At 46.7% G+C, this 13,483-nt stretch overlaps 1 protein-coding gene across 1 annotated transcript in view; it reads right to left on the bottom strand.

Annotated features, from left to right (window-relative positions):
* The window catches only part of LOC144607076 (pituitary adenylate cyclase-activating polypeptide type I receptor-like), a 117,531-nt gene extending 107,804 nt beyond the window's left edge, over positions 1 to 9,727 (bottom strand). Inside the window, exon 1 of the mRNA XM_078423660.1 lies at positions 9,649 to 9,727. The gene's annotated coding sequence lies outside the window, so the exon portion shown is untranslated. The remainder of the gene's footprint in view (positions 1 to 9,648) is intronic.
* Positions 9,728 to 13,483: the final 3,756 nt, after the last annotated feature.

Below are 13,483 nucleotides of genomic sequence, written 5' to 3'. Positions count from 1 at the left end.
GCACTTTGAGTTATGTGCAGGAGAGAGGATAGACGCAACATGCTGGGGTAACTCAGCGGGACAGGCAGTGTCTCTGGAGAGGAGGAGGAGGAGTGGGCGACGTTTCGGGTCGAGCCCCTTCTTCAGACTGAGAGTCAGGGGAGAGGGAGACATGGACATTCATGCAGGGGAGAGGCCAGGTCTGGAGCATTGACTCAATTGGGAATAAGGCTCTGGGTGTCAAGCAGCATCTGCAGTGCCTTGTTTCTACAACAGTACAAGCCCAAGGGCTGCCCGCCCTGTCGCTGCCAGAGTCAGAGCCGGCGATGCTCCCTCTGCCCGACTAGCAGCTGAGAGAGCAAATCAGTATTGACAGCACGGCAGCCTGGCCCAGAGACACCGCTGTCACAAGCCCAGTCAGCACTGCCTACCGCAGGCCCGGATACCCTCCCTGCCCCAAGCTGTCCTCATGTGCAATGGGTGGTTGTACAGGGAGTGTGGGAACGTGTGTGAGTGTGTGTATAATTATGTAAACGTGCGAGTGTCAATGATAGCGTGAGGTGTGTACGTGCGTGAGTTTAGCTGTGAATGGGTGTGTGTAAAATTATAGACAATTGACAATAGGTGCAGGAGGAGGCCATTCGGCCCTTCGACCCTTCGAGCCAGCACCGCCATTCAATGTGATCATGGCTGATCATTCTCAATCAATACCCCGTTCCTGCCTTCTCCCCACACCCCCTGACTCCGCTATCCTTAAGAGCTCTATCCAGCTCTCTCTTGAATGTTAACGTGTAAATGTCGGAACACCTGTGTGCGAGTGCCTTGACGTGTGAGTATGTGTGTCTGATTGTGTGAGTGTGTGTATAGGATTGTGTGTATGTGTATAATTGTGTGAGTGTGTTCATGTGTGTGTGAGTGTGTGCATAATTGTGTGAGTGTGTTCAGGTGTGTGTGAGTGTGTGCATAATTGTGTGAGTGTGAGTGCGTGAGTCTATATATGATTGTGTGTGCATGAATGTGTTTGTATGATTATGTGAGCTTGCATGTGTGATTTTGTGAGTGAGTGTGTGTATGTTTGATTGTGTGAGCGTGTGCACGATTGTGTGAGCGTGTGCACGATTGTGTGAGCGTGTGCACGATTGTGTGAGCGTGTGCACGATTGTGTGAGCGTGTGCACGATTGTGTGAGCGTGTGCACGATTGTGTGAGCGTGTGCACGATTGTGTGACTGTGTGCACGATTGTGTGAGTGTGTGTTTATGTGATCGTGAGTGTGTGAGTGTGTGTTTATGTGATCGTGAGTGTGTGAGTGTGTGCATGATCGTGTGAGTGTGTGCACGATTGTGTGAGTGTGTGTTCATGTGATCGTGTGTGTGCGTGAGTCTGCATATGATTGTGTGAGTCTGTATATGATTGTGTGTGTGTGAATGATTGTGTGAGTGTGTGCATGATTGTGTGGGTTTGCGAGTGTGTGTGTGAGTGTGCAGGTGGGTATATTCAATGCCTTCATCCTCCCCTTGTTCACTGACTCTCTTCTCTACTCCCTGCCAATCATGTACTACACTCCTACACCGAGGTCTCTCTGTTCCTCAGAGTTACAGTTACACAGCATGGAAACAGGCCCTTCGGCCCAACTTGTCCATGTTGACCTAGATGCCCCATCTACACGAGTCCCACTTGCCCACGTTTGTGCCCATATCCCTCCAAACCTTTTCTACCCATGGACCTGTCCAAATGTCATTTAAATAGTGTAATCATACCTGCCACAACTACTCCTTCTAGTAGCTTATTTCACATACACAACACCCTGAAACAGGCCCTTTGGCCCATTGAGTCCTTGCCAACCATCAAGTACTTATTTTGACCCTAATCCAATTTTATTCTTACCATTAACTCAACCCCCCTCTCTCAGAATTCAACACACCCACACGCTAGGGGCAATTTACAGAGGGCCACAGAGGCCCAGAGGAAACAGTGCTGGCTCGAAGGGCCGAATGGCCTACTCCTGCTCCTATTGTCTATTGAAACCCACGTGGTTACCAGGAGAACGTGCAAACTCCACACCGACAGCAGCGGCACAGTACTGTAGCGGTAGAGTTGCTGCCTCACAGCCCCAGGGACCAGGGTTCGATCCTGACCTCGGGCGCTGTCTATATGTAGAGTTTGCACGTTCTCCCTCTGACCGCGTAGGTTTCCTCTGGGTTCTCTGGTTTCCTCCCACTACACGGATTTTTACGTTAATTGGCCTCTGTAGATTGCCCCTACTGTGTAGGAAGTGGATGTGAAAGTGAGATAACCTGGAACTAGTGTGAACGGGTGATCGATGGTCGGAATGGACTCGGTGGGCAGAAGGGCCTGTTTCTAGGCTGTATCACTAAACTAAACGGAACAAAACTATGTAAACTATACTGAACTAAGCTATCTAATCTAAACCAAACTAGGAGTAGAACCAAAGAACCACTAATGTTGATTTATACCAAAGGTGGAGGTCTTATATCGAAGATAGAAGATAGATATGTAAGATGTCTGAAGAAGGGTCCCAACCCGAAACGTCACCTACACATGTTCTCCAGGGATGCTGCCTGTCCCGCTGAGTTGCTCCAGCACTTTGTGTCCATCTAAACTAAATTAAACTATCTTTGATGGGAGTGAACAGGGCTGCAGCAAGCTGAGACCAAATATAACCACTGAACGATTATACACTGCCTCATATAAATAGAACAATACGTCAAGGTGCTTCTTAAGAAACTTAAAACACAAATCAAATACGGCAGTATTACATAAAACAGGGACATGAGTCATAGAGTTGTACAGCATAGAAACAGGCCCTTTGGCCCATCATGCTGATGCTGTTCCCAATACTGTAAACATTTGGCAGGTCAAGTAATAGTTGCCGGAAAGATGTTGTCAAGCAGCGAAGGGCGAAGAGAAGCTTTACGAGGATGTTGCCAGCACTCGAGGGCCTGAGCTATAGGGAGAGGTTGAGTAGGCCAGGACCTTATTCCTTAGAGCGCAGGAAGATGATGGGTGATCTTATAGATCAAGATCATAAATGTACAGAGTCTGTTGCCCAGTGTCGGGGAAATCAAGAACAAGAGGACGTAGGTTTAAGGTGAGGGGGGAAAGATTTAATTGGAACATGAGGGGTAACTTTTTTACACAAAGGGTGGTGGGTGTATGGAACGAGCTGCCGCAGGAGGTAGTTGAGGCAGGTACTATCGCAACATTTAAGAAGTATTTAGACATTTAGACATGGATAGGATAGTTTGGAGGGATATGGGCCAAACGCAGGTAGGTGGGACTAATGTAGATGGGACATGTTCGTTGGCATGGGCAAGTTGGGCTGAAGGGCTTGTTTCTGTGCTGTATGACTCTGTGACCTCTGAAATCTGACCTTTCAGTCAACTCTGCCATCTCTGACGTTCAGTACAGTATCTTTCACCACAGCTACAGAACATGAACAGCTGTTTGGCCCACTATATCTGTGCTTGACATGATGCTACGTTAAACTAACCCCATCCATATCCCTCTATTCCCTGCATAACAATATGTCTATCCGGAAAAAAAAAGAAAGAAAAAAAAATAAAAGTGTCTATCCGAAGGCCTCTTAAAATAACTTGCCCCACTCCTCTCACCCTCTCACCTTAAAACGTTGCAAGGAAACCCGCTGGATACACTGACCATCAGTTACTGCTTCATGTAAATGGAACAAGTCCTAAGGTGCTGCGAAAGAAGGTTTAAACCCAAATAAGATAATGCAATATTATGTAGAGTGTAGAAGTACAGCAGAGTTGCTGCACCGAGTTGTACAGCGTAGAAACAGGCACCGAAGGCCTTTCCCTGTCCCTGGGATGGCAGGACTTTCATATGAAGAAAGACTGGATAGACTGGGCTTGTACTCGCTGGAATTTAGAAGACTGAGGGGGGATCTTATAGAAACATAAAATTCTTAAGGGGTTGGAGAGGCTAGATGCAGGAAGATTGTTCCCGATGTTGGGGAAGTCCAGAACCAGGGGTCACAGCTTAAGGATAAGGGGGAAGTCTTTTAGGTCCGAGATGAGAAAACATTTCTTCACACAGAGAGTGGTGAGTCTGTGGAATTCTCTGCCACAGAAGGTAGTTGAGGCCAGTTCATTGGCTATATTTAAGAGGGAGTTAGATGTGGCCCTTGTGGCTAAAGGGATCAGGGGTATAGAGAGAAGGCAGGTACAGGTTACTGAGCTGGATGATCAGCCATGATCATATTGAATGGCGGTGCAGGCTCAAAGGGCCGAATGGCCTACTCCTGCACCTATTTTCTATGTTTCTATGTTTCTAAAGCTGAACATTCCTCCCCCCTCTCATCTCAAAGCTCAGCCCTATATTTTTGTATATACGTCTATCTTCCATTTATATCGTTTACTTCACAATCACACAACATCCCAAAACCCTTTTGAGTTGGAGTCTCTATGGCACAACGGTAGAGCTGCCGCCTCACAGTGCCAGAGACGCGGGTTCAATCCTGATATCGGGTGCTGTTAGTGCAGAGTTTGCACATTGTACCTGTGACCAGGTGGGTAGATGTGCAGCATTGTAGTTTAATTGGCCCTCTGTAAAATTGCCCCTGGTGTGTAGAGAGTGGATGAGAAAGTAGAATAACATAGTATTAGTGTGAACATGTGATCGATGGTCATCGTGGACTCAATGGGCCGAGGGGCCTGTTTCCATGCTGTATCTCTGAGCTAAACTAAACTGCCTCAATATTGACTGGGACTGCAGAGTGCTTATGGATTAGACAGGGCAGAATTTGTGAAGTATGTCTCGGAAGGTTTTCTAAAGAAATATCATATCATCATATCATATATATACAGCCGGAAACAGGCCTTTTCGGCCCACCAAGTCCGTGCCGCCCAGTGATCCCCGTACATTAACACTATCCTACACCCACTAGGGACAATTTTTACATTTACCCAGCCAATTAACCTACATACCTGTACGTCTTTGGAGTGTGGGAGGAAACCGATGATCTCGGAGAAAACCCACGCAGGTCACGGGGAGAACGAACAAACTCCTTACAGTGCAGCACCCGTAGTCAGGATCGAACCTGAGTCTCCGGCGCTGCATTCGCTGTAAAGCAGCAACTCTACCGCTGCGCCACCGTGCCACCCATAAATATGTAGATAGCCTGACTAGGGAAGGCACAAATCTCGACCTTGTCTTAAGAAATGAAGCCGGGAAAGTGGTTGAAATGGTGGTGAGGGAACACTTTGATAGTTGGATCCTGGGATGTTATGGGAAGCAAGAGAGATGATTGCATGTGGCCTGGCAGAGATTGTTACATCTTCGTTAGCCACGGGTGAGGATAGCTAATGCACAGGAGGATAGCTAATGTACTAGGAAATACAAGGAACTGCAGATGGCAGTTTACAATAAAAGACAAAATGCTGGAGTAACTCAGAGGGGCAGGCAGCATCTCTGGAGAACATGGATAGGTGACGTTTTTGTTCAGAACTGAAAAAGGATCCCAACCCGAAAAGTCACCTACCCACGTTCTCTGGAGATGCTGCCTGACCCCCTGAGTTACCTACCTGGTGCGCTGCTGCAGGTAAGTATTTCCTTATTCCGTTTCAGGATATATGACAATAAAACACTCTTGATTCTCTGGAGGCATTGAGGGAGTGGGAGGTAGTGAGATATGGAATTAATACAAGCAGGTGGATTGGTAGTTCAATGGTGCTCTAACTCTCACATAAACCAAACGCACAGTGAAATACTTGGACCGGAATAACAGAGGACCGACTCTGGGATGTGTATCGAGTGTGTAGGATGTGAAACTGGGTTAATACAGAACTAGTGAGAATGGGCGATCGTAGGTTGGCACGGACCCAGTGGGCAAATGGGTCTGTTTCCATGTTGCATCTCTGAACTAGAGTAAACTATTAGAATTTGCTCATTGCTGCACTTGAGAGTGAGAGTGTAATGAGTTTAGTTTAGTTTCATTTCATTTAGAGATATAGCATGAAAACAGGCCCTTCGGCACATTGAGTCCACGCCGACCATCAATCACCCATTGACTAGTTCTATTTTATCCCACTTTCGCATTCTACACAAGCTAGGGGACAAAGTACAGAAATTAATTAACCTGCAAACCTGCATGCCTTTGGAAAACAGACTCCTTGTGCCACACAGCACGGCTCTTCATTTTGACACCAGCTTAGAAAATCTGATATTAACCTTTACCAGCAATATTAACCACTCAGGTGGTCTGAGTGGTTCTACAATAATGCACCATAAAACCTCAGCAGGGTCATAGAGTCGTAGACTCATGCAGCATAGAAACAGGCCGTTCGGCCCAACTCGTCCATGCCAGCTCTTCATCTTTATTCCAGCTTCGTAAATCTGTTTTAATTGCAGGTTTAATTAAACCTTTTTTGTTTACCTGGGTGAAAATGTCAGGGATGAGAGGGCAGAACATTAAGGTGAGAAGGGCAAGATTTGAAGGAGATATGTGGGGCAAATGTTTTGCACAGAGTATGGTGGGTGCCTGGAACGCACTGTCAGCGGTGGTGATGGAGAAAGCTCCAATAGTGGCATTTTAGAGGCTTTTGAATAGGCACATGGATATGCAGGGAATGGAGGTCTATGGATTATGTGCAGGCAGAGGAGATTAGTTCCACTTGACATCATGTTCAGCGTGGGTATTGTGGGCCGGAGGGCCTGCTCCTGTGCTGTACTGTTCCATGTTCAATGTTCTATGGCTTTGTTGTCTCCAGTGCACCTCATCATTCCTATTGGACAGCAGTTTAGGTTGACTGCTGGGACCAATAGTACTGACTTCTAACTGGTTTCTCCCCACACCTCCTTCTCCCCAACAGACAAACTCTGAATGTAACCCTCATTTGACTGGCCATACTCCATGCTTGAGGATCCAAGTTATTTTTAACAGGAACAAAATTCCGTGGGAGATCCTGTTTCGAAACCTCTATCAGGACCTTATTATTGGTATTGGTTTATTATTGTCACGTATACCTAGATTCAGCGAAAATCAATATTAACATGTTATCCAGGCAAATCAGACCTTTGAATTATCTTTAATCAGACTTTATCGGATTTCAATGTTATATCGAAGATAGACACAAAGTGCCGGAGTAACTCAGCGGGCCAGGCAGCATCTCTGGAGAAAAGGAGTAGGTGACGTTTTGGGTCAGAACCCTTCTTCAGACTGAAAGTAGATTCATATCCTGGGTACAGGGAGAGGGGCTGTGAGAGTTCGGGGTGGCACTGTGGCGCAGCAGTAGAGTTGCTGCCTTACAGCGCCAGAACCCCAGGCTCGATCCTCCCTGCAGGTTCTGTCTGTGCGGAGTTTATACATTCTCCCTGTGACCGCGTGGGTTTTCTTGGGCTACTCCTTTTTCCTCCCACATTCCAAACCCGTACAGGTTTGTCGGTTAATTGGCTTCGGTACAAAAAATGTAAATGGTGCTTAGTGTGTAGGATAGTGCTAATGTACGGGGTGGTGGGCCTAATGTGGGGTGCAGGGCCTATTTACACTCTGTATGCGTAAAGTCTAAAGAATATCACCCTGCGTACAGGGAAATAGAACATAGAACATAATAGCCAGGAACAGGCCCTTCAGCCCACCATTATTGTGTCGATCACGTTGCCAAGTTACACTAATGCCATCCGCCTGCACATATTCCACACCTCTCCATTAGATACTTTGCTCCACCGTACACCTTCCCCTTACATTTGATGTTGTTTTAAAAGTACAACACGCCACACACACTTAAACTCCATCTGCTATTTCTTTGCCCACATTACCAACTGATACCTCCACTGACGCGGCCTCCGCTTCTCTCAGGAAGAAATTCATTCCCGACATTCGCTCACAGTGTCCTGGAGTCATACAGCGTGGAAATAGGCCCTTCGGCCCAACCTACCCATGCCGACCAACATGCCCCATCTGCACTAGTCTCACCTGCCGGTGTTTGGCCCATTTCCCTCCAAACCTGGCCTATCCATGAACCTGTCCAAATGTTTCTTAAAAGCTGCAATAGTACCTGCCTCAACCACCTCCTCTGGCAGCTCATTCCATACACCCACCACCCATTGTGTAAAAATGTTGCCCCTCAGGTTCCTACTAAATCTCACCCCCACACCTTAAACCTATGTCCTCTGGTTCTCGATTCCCCTACTCTGGGTAAGAAATTCCTACGCACCTCAGTTTGAAATGACCGTCCCATGATCATGTAACCATATCTGTCCCTAGTCCGAGACTCATGGAAATACCATGCCGATAACCGCCAAAACCTTGCAAGGAAGTGAGTCGTCCATTGTAGATCTCCAGTCAGACTGGTGGATGACTCTTGCGTCTGGACTCCCAGCAATGAATCAGGCATCAACCACATTACATGTGTAGGAAGGAACTGCAGATTCTGGTTAACACCGAAGATAGACACAAAATGTTGGAGTAACTCAGCGGGACAGGCAGCATCTCTGGAGAGAGGAATGGGTGATGTTTCGGGGCGGGTCTGAAGAAGGGTCTCGGCCCGAAACCTCACCCATTCCTTCTCTCCAGAGATGCCACCAACCACATTAAAACTGTACAAAGTGCTGGAGTAAGGCAGATGGGCGGCACAGTGACACAGCTGGTAGAGCTGCTGCCTGACAGCGTCAGAGACCCGGATTCTATCCTGGCCTTGGTGAAGACTATACGGAGTTTGCACCTTTTCCTTATGACCGCGTGGGTTTCCTCCCACATTTCAAAGATGTGCAGGTTTGCAGTTTAATTGGCCTCTGTAAAATTACCCTTAGTGTGTTGGGAGTGGATAAGAAAGTGGGATAACATAAAATTGGTGTGAACAGGTGATTGATGGTCGGTGTGGACTCAGTTGGCCAAAGGGTCTGTTTCCATGCTGTATCTCTAAACTAAACTAACCTCAAGAGATTCACACAGCATTTCTGAAGAACATAGACAGGTGGTGTTTTGGGTCGGGATTCTTCTTCAGACACATTGATATTGGGTCAGGACCTTTTTTAAAGTAATCTCTCCATGTTCTCCAGAGATGCTGCCTGACCCGCTGTTACTCCAGTATATTGTGTCCTTTTTAAAAAAAAAATCAGCTTCTACAGTTCCTTGTGTCTACGTTAAAACATGTACCTCTCACCGTCTCCCAAGACTACAATGAAGACTTTGTTTAGAGATTCAGTGTGGAAAAGGCCATTCAGCCCATCGAATCGTTGCCAACCCATGATCGCCCGTTCACACTAGTTCTATCCTACACACTAGGGTCAATATATAGAAGCCAATTGACCGACAAACCCGCACGTCTTCACAGGGAGAATGTACAAACTCCGTACAGACAGCACCCATAGTCAGGATCGAACTCGGTTCTCTGGCACTCTATGGCAGCAACTCTACCGCTGTGCCACTGTGCCACCTGGCACTTTGTGTCTTGTTTTTGTAAATCAACACTGCAGTTCCCAGTGTCTACATTAAAACCATGTACCTCTCACTGTCTCTCAAGACTACTATGAAGGTCATTGATGCCAGTCTTAAATGAACCCCTCTTACCCTCTCCCCCATCTTCACCTCCTTTGCAAACATTCCCACCACCAGCCTTTCAAGAAAAACATTCTCCACTGACTTTGAAGAAGTTGCAATGCGTGGTATCGAATTTGTTTCCACTCACGGTTTTAAGACCTTCTGAAGTGGTTGCTTCAAAGAGTAGTGCTACACCGCTGAGGGATGCTCTGCCTTTTATGAAACCTTTGTCAGCATCCATTTGTTGCTTTTCTTCCTGCAAATAGACCTGGATTGGCTCTTTGGAATCAAACATTACTGTTGCTCTAGCTGGTTGTCATGGCAACCGGCTTATAATTTCCCCAGGTATGGCCTTTTGGTTTTCAAAAGTAAACTATGGATTATTTTCACCTTTGGAATCTGACTTGTGTAATTGGCAAAGAACAACCAGATTCCTTCAACCTCCCTCCATTGCGATTGGAATCCTGCCGCACTGTCTACTTTCGATATTGTCTCACCTTCTTTATTGCCCTATTTTGTACCTGTCTTACTTGAATTGAATTGAATTGAATTAATTTTATTAGCCAAATATTTATACATACAAGGAATTTGCCTTGGTGCTTTACTCGCAAGGATGAAAACATGGTACGCAGTAGACAATTAAAAATAAAACATTATAATTTAAACTTATGAAAATAAAATACCAGAGCAAAATGAGGCTACAGACTTTTGGTTGTTGAATAAAGCTACTGCTAGTGGAAAAAAAACTGTTTTATGTCTGGCTGTGGCTGCTTTGACAGTCCAGAGACGCCTTCCAGAGGGAAGTGCTTCGAAGAGTTTGTGGCCAGGGTGAGAGGGGTCAGAGATGATCTTGCCCGTTCGCTTCCTGGCCCTTGCAGTGTACAGTTCATCAATGGAGGGAAGGTTGCAGCCAACAACCTTCTCGGCTGATCGAACGATGCGCTGCAGCCTCCGGATGTCATGATTGGTGGCTGAGCCAAACCAGACCATGATGGAGAAGGTGAGGACAGACTCTATGATGGCAGTATAAAAGTGGACCATCATTGCCTGTGGCAGATTGTGTTTTCTCAGCTGCCGCAGGAAGTACATCCTCTGTTGGGCCTTTTTTACTGTGGAGTCGATGGTGGCCTCCCATTTAAGGTCCCTGGAGATGATGGTTCCAAGGAACTTAAATGACTCCACAGATGTGACTGTGGTGTTGTTGATGGTGAGTGGGGGGAGGGGGAGCTCTCCTGAAGTCTACTATTAATTCCACCGCCTTAAGAGCATTGAGCTCCAGGTTGTTGCGATGGCACCAGGATGCCAGCTGTGTCACTTCCTGTCTGTAGGCAAATTCCTCCCCATCCTGGATCAGTCCAATCAAGGTTGTGTCGTCCGCAAACTTGAGGAGCTTGACAGAGGAGTCTGTGGAGGTGCACTCGTTGGTGTAGAGAGAGTAAAGGAGAGGGGAGAGCATGCAGCCTTGGGTTATGTTTCTGTCTTTCAAACCTGCAGTAGAACTCATTCAGGTCGTTGACGATTGTCTAAGGATTGTACAAGTTTTCCACTTGTAGCTGGTGATTCCTTGCATGGCCTTCCACACTGAAGAGGAGTCATTAGCTGAGAACTTGCTCCTCAACTTCTCAGAGGACCTTCCCTTGGCAGCTCTGATTCCTGTTCTCAGCTTATACTTGGCCTGCCTGTAGAGGTCTGCATCCCCACTCCTGTAGGCCTCATCCTTAGACTGGCGGAGCTGTCTGAGTTCTGCTATAAACCAAGACTTGTCATTGTTCAACCTGATCCGGGTCCTAGTGGGAATGCAACTGTCCTCACTAAAGCTGACATAGGATGTCACAGTGTCTGTGTACTTATCGAGGATTGTGGTTGCTTCCCTGAACACATTCCAATCAGTGCAGTCAAAGCAGGACTGTAGGTTTCCAATGCCCTCGCTTGTCCACCTTCTCATTGTTCTGACCACAAGCTTAGCAGATTCTAGTTTCTGCCTGTAGGTCGGATTAAGGTGAACTATGGTTTAGTAGAGTCAAACAGCACAGAAACTGGTCCATTGGCCCAACTCACCCATGCTAACCAAGATGCCTCATCTAAGTTTGTCCCATCTGCCTACGTTTGGCCCATGTCCCTCTAAACCTCTCCAACCATGTACCTTGTGTAGGAAGGAACTGTAGATGCTGGCTTAAATTGAAGGTAGACGCAAAATGTTGGAGTAACTCAGCGGGTCAGGCAGCATTTCTGGAGAGAAGGAATGGGTGATATTTCAGGTCAAGACCCTTCTTCAGGCTGAAAAGATCTCGACCCGAAACGTCACCCATTCCTTCCCTCCAGAGATGCTGCCTGGCCTGCTGAGTTACTCCAGCATTTTGTGTCTACCAACCGTGTACCTTTCCAGGTGTCTTTTAAATGCTATTACAGTACCTGCCTCAATTAAGTCCAAAGTCCTTAGTGCAACTGAAGATAGTCCATAGTTTATCGGTCAGTGTTCAATGTTCGAGCCTGATGGTTGTTGAAATGAAGCTGTTCTTGAACCTGGTGGTCATGGTTTTCAGACTCCTGTACCTTCTCCCCGATGGTAGAAGTGAAATGAACGCGTGGCCAGGATGCTGATGTCTCTGATGATGCTGGCTCCCTTTTCGAGGCAGGGACTCCTGTAGATGCCTTCGATAGTGGGAAGATCAGTACCTGTGATGGACCGGGCAGTGTCCACCACTTTTTGCAATCTCCTTCGTTCCTGAGCATTCAAGTTCACGAACCAGGCCATGATGCAAGCAGTGAATATGCTCTGTACAGTACCCCTGTAGAAAGTTCAAGAGAGTATTCGTTGACATAACAAATTCCCTCAATCTTCTAAGGAAGTAGAGGCGTTGATGGGCTTTCTTTATGATTGCATCAACGTGATGGGTCCAGGACAGATCTTCACAGATATCCACGACCAGGAACCTATATGTCGGCTTTCTACACATGATGTATATTTCCAACATTTTCTGTTCTTATCTTGGATTTCAGAACAGCATCTCTTTGACCACAGCCACAACATATCTGTTTAGATAATAAAAACACTGTACAATCTGCAAATTTGTCAGGCTTTATCCCAGGAGATGGAAATCTAAAAGGGCAGAAATTTGAGTAAGCTATTTAATTTCCTCTTTGTATTACTTTAATTTCATGCTAGAATGAATGATTCCTGGTTCCATTAAGAGAATTTCTTAATGGTGCTATTTATTCACATTTGCCAAATGATACAGATCAACATTCATTTATTTATGTGCTCTGTAAGACAAGATGGCACACTGCATCAGAGTGAGGTGGACTCTTGCAATGGATAATGGAAGCTGCAGAGGCTGGAAAGATTGGGTGGCACGGTGGCGCAGTGGTAAAGTCGCTGCCTTATAGCGCCAGAGACCCGGGTTCGATCCTGACTACGGGTGCTGTCTGTACGGAATTTGTACATCCCCCCTGTGATCGCCTGGGTTTTCTCCGGGTGCTCCGGTTTCCTCCCACACTCCAAAGATGTACAGGTTTGTAGGTTAATTAGCTTCAGTAAGTTTTAAAATTGTCCCCAGTTAGTGTACTGGTCGGCGTGGACTCTATGGGCCAAAGGGCCTGTTTCCACGCGGAAAGTCTAAACTAAACAAATCTGAAATAAAAACAGGAAATAGTGGTAAAACACAGAGGGTCAGGCAACGGCTGGGGAGGGAGAGTCGGTGTGAGCATTGTGAGGTCAGAACTGGAAAACAAGTCTGTTTTAAGTTGCAGAGGGCGGCAGAATGGGATGGATAGGACAAAGGAATACCTCCGACAGGGTGATCGTAGCGCTGTCATGGTGACAAGCTGACAATAAATCATCCAGTTTATAGGAAGGAAGGGTGGGAGGAATGGAGGAGGAAGAAAGAGGAGGGCAAAAAAGAAAGAAGTGAGGGAGCAAAGGAAGAAGGAAGGGAGGGGGAAATCATGGGAGGGAGGGAGGGAGGGAGGGAGTGGGGGGGGAG

Source organism: Rhinoraja longicauda, chromosome 2, assembly GCF_053455715.1.
Source record: "Rhinoraja longicauda isolate Sanriku21f chromosome 2, sRhiLon1.1, whole genome shotgun sequence".
In the NCBI taxonomy this organism is placed as follows: Eukaryota; Metazoa; Chordata; class Chondrichthyes; order Rajiformes; family Arhynchobatidae; genus Rhinoraja; species Rhinoraja longicauda.
Note: the sequence above shows the minus strand (reverse complement) of the source record. Positions and strands in the feature narration are given on the sequence as shown.